Source organism: Poecilia reticulata, linkage group LG7 (genome assembly GCF_000633615.1).
Source record: "Poecilia reticulata strain Guanapo linkage group LG7, Guppy_female_1.0+MT, whole genome shotgun sequence".
In the NCBI taxonomy this organism is placed as follows: domain Eukaryota; kingdom Metazoa; phylum Chordata; class Actinopteri; order Cyprinodontiformes; family Poeciliidae; genus Poecilia; species Poecilia reticulata.
In genome coordinates this window covers 14,130,891-14,134,737 of record NC_024337.1, presented here as the reverse complement: position 1 = coordinate 14,134,737, position 3,847 = coordinate 14,130,891, and positions in this window count along the sequence as shown.

Genomic DNA, 3,847 nt, shown 5'->3' with positions numbered 1-3,847 from the left:
GTCTTTGTTTTTAATACTTTCTTCCCACGCAGAAGCTACATACATCAATATTAACTGTTTATTGATAGCGATGATCTGCTGCTGTAGTACTTCACACTTCAAACCTCTGGGGGGCGCACAAGAGTCAAGATAAAGATTGGACACAATGTCATGATTTAGAGATTCTGGCTCAACCGCTTCTGGTTTGTGAGCTGGTTTTAATCTAATGATTAAAAATAAAAAGAAATTTCAAATTAAGCACCTATTTACATTGTATGCATTTGAAATATAAATGATTAATTCTGTAAGGAATAATGAGCTGAATCCCTTCCTGTGAACGATTGACCCGGCTCTGCAGKATCCTTCATCGTTACGTCAGCTGGGAAAAGATCCAACCCTCTGCCTGCAACTCTAAACAGGATTAAATGCTATTGGAAAATAGCTAAACAATGATTAATCTATGTTTTTAAAAAGTACACAATAAAGAATCTCTTTACTCAAGTCTTGCATTAATTTTTCTACACAATTAATGCACATGTTGAGTTTCATCTGGGTTAAAAGAGGATCTGTGAAAAATAAATWWAAAWATCCAATATGTGGGCAGCATAAACTACAAGAGGTTTTAATTTTACCTCTAAAATAACTTGCTGTTACTTCAACAAAAGCACATTTGCTGACTAACTGCGATTATTTCTGGCACTTCCTGACCTTTAAAGYCACCCTGAACKTTTGGACCTTCTAAATAAAAGTGCATAATTGCAGAGCGCCCAATTGCTTCTAAATAAATATTATTGTATAACCTCATATTATTTTAACAAACCAATGTTTTTGTTTCAACAGATATMAAGCTGGCAGTGTGTGCAGCTGCCACATGCTCTCTAGTCCCATGTCTTTAATCCAGGTTATATGAKCATGGATTAAATTAGCACCCAGATGAACACCAGGTAGTTTAATTAACCAACCTCCTTGTTCCTTTTTGTCAACAGTGAAACATGCAGTAATAATGAAAAATGTCACAATCTCTTTTTAGCATTTCAGGAACAATTTAAATTATATAAGGCCTTTGATCCATTTAGCATAATCCTGTGGACCATTAATTTAGCCACCGGGAAACTAAAGAGCTGCAGGTGGTTTACATCACAGAAATGACATAATGAAAGGTGGAGTCTTAGATAACGGCTGGTGGGGATTAAAGTGCTGCTGGAAGGACGGCGCTGCTCTAATCACACACTTAAAAAACAAAACGGTGGCAAATTACACCCAGAAAATTACGCTTTGGATRTTTCYGTTTAGTTTAACTTAAATAAGAACTTKTGTTTTTACATTGTGGAATAATTACAGAAGAAAAAACAACAGGAAATCTACAACAGAATGTCAATAACTTGTTTTCAACTTGGCAACCAATAAATAGCACATTATCTCAAACAAAACCGCTACTAAGTCACATTTCTGGTGTAATCGTGTTTAATTCAAGATGTTTCATATATTTGATGTTTTGATATTTTTAGGACTTTACAGAGTAAAGAGCTGTGATTTAACTTGACTGGAGGAACCGACACGGCTTACAGTTTGAACAGGAACATATTTATAATTAAACATCAGAAAACCAAGATCAATTCATGATATTTTTTATTTAGCTGGGAAATTTTCTGTTAGTGTTACCCACTGAGAAAATGGCAAAATGAAATTGGTCTGAGGCAAAACACAACATTTTCACAGGAGCTTTATTTATGCATTTTTATGAACAAAGATGTATGTTTTGTTTTCTTATTTACCTGTAATTTATAGACTATTTTGAGCTGTAAAACTTATGTAAGCTCCCGTCCTGCCGACATGATGGCTCCTCAAAACAGAAAAATCATTTGAAACACCTAAAATAGCAGATGACCACAATAACCTCTTTAGCCAGTATCCATGGCAACATAAAAGCGATAATCACTTTGTTCGTATTTTGTCTCTTTTTGCATCAGATGGATTCAGTTCAGGTAGCCGAGTCCATCAGAATCCCTTCGTTTGTTTGTTTTTGAGCTTTTTCAAACATCTTAAGCATAAATGAACAAAGAAAACAATAACATAATATCAAAATATGCAGGACAGATGTTTGGGGGATTTTATAGATCCAGTTTCTGCAAGTTTTCTTAACCAGTCTAACACAGGAGTCTGCAACCTGGACCAGCTTGATAACATTGACTAAATAAATAAAAAACAGTTTATTTAATATAGATATAACAACAAATGCAGGATTTCAACAGTATTTTGTCTTTTTTTCTGGAATATTTACATTTAATGTCCACAAAGAATGACCCTAAAGCACTATCGTCCTTTTACATCTGTTTTTTTTGTGTTTGTTGTTGTTTTTGCATTTTCTGTCTCAGAAAAAAAAGAATATTCATCCTTTCTTTCTTTTTTTTGTTTGAAATCCAGACAAAATAAACATATTGCCACCACAAAGGTGGCTTTAATCTTTAAAGCAAATTCTGGAAGTTGCTTTAAAGATTACGGTGGATATTTGTCTAAATCTATACGTTTTTGTTTGTTTTGTTTTTTTTGCATTTTCTTTCTGTCTCAGAAAAAAATAACATTCGTCCTTTTTTATTTTTTCTTTATTTTAAATCCTGAAAATAAACTTAATGGTGGTTCTTTAAAAATTAAAATACATTTCCTAAAGTTGATATTTGTCTAATTTTATAAGTTTGTTCTTTGCATTTTTTGTTTTGAACTTTCCTTCTCAGAAAAAATATTCATCCTTTTTTATGTTTTCTTTATTTTAAATCTTGAAAAAAGAAACATAGTGGTGGTTCCTTAAAAATTACAGCAAATTTCCTAAAGTGGACATTTGTCTAAATTTATAAGTGGACATTTTTCAAAACGCCATGTGACATTTGCAGCTCTAAATGAGTTTTATTTGTTTTTCCTGAGAACAAAGTGACTCTTAGAGTTTGCAGATCCCTGGTCTAAAAGAAGTCTGCAGGGTCTGCTGTGAATAATCTCAGTTTCCAATAAAGAGATTAGAAATAACCTCATAATTGTTCCCAGTCTGAGCATCAGGCAGGTCATTGCTGATACATTTCCATCTAGCTGCAGCATTACCTCATGTCTTATATGGAAAACATAAAACCAAACTTATGTTGTTGCTTCTGAATTTCAGATTTTTACATAAACTGTGTTGTTTTATCATGTCGTAAAACTAAAACCAAAAGAGAGCACCGTTTGTCTTCACCACTAAACATAGCAGCACATCTGCATGTACCCAGCATCTCTCTTCTCAGATGCATCATTTAATTTAAGCTCAATAAAGACTTATTGCATCGTGCGCAGACAGTGGTAATGTTTACCAGCCATAATTACATGACCAGAGGGGACAATCTGCGTGGTCTGCACAACATGTCCTCTGTCCGCGCTGCACGCCTGTTCGTAAGGCAAGCGACAAGAGCGCCTGATGCAGATTAATACATAAGCCTGTTAAAGGTTGCCCTGAAGTCGAGTGGTGTGCAGCATACCTCAATAATCCAAAGCTCTATAGCTAAAGGACGCCTGCTGACCTACTGTACATTATCTGTGAAAGTGATGTCAACCCCAGAGGCTGTGAAGGAAATGTTTGTACCCATATAATAATGGATCTGATGCCTCTAATGTGGTAAAATTAAAAAGTAGTAAAATGTAAATAGGAGTAAAAAAAGTATTTGGTAAAAGGCCTTAATGAAGTACTGAGTAACTGATCAAATTATCAATCATTTAATATTTAAATACTACATCATCATGCCCTGCGACAGACTGGCGACCTATCCAGGGTGACCCCGCCTCTCGCCTGGTATGTTAGCTGGAGATGCACCAGCAACCCTCCCGACCCCACTGAGGGACAAGGGTG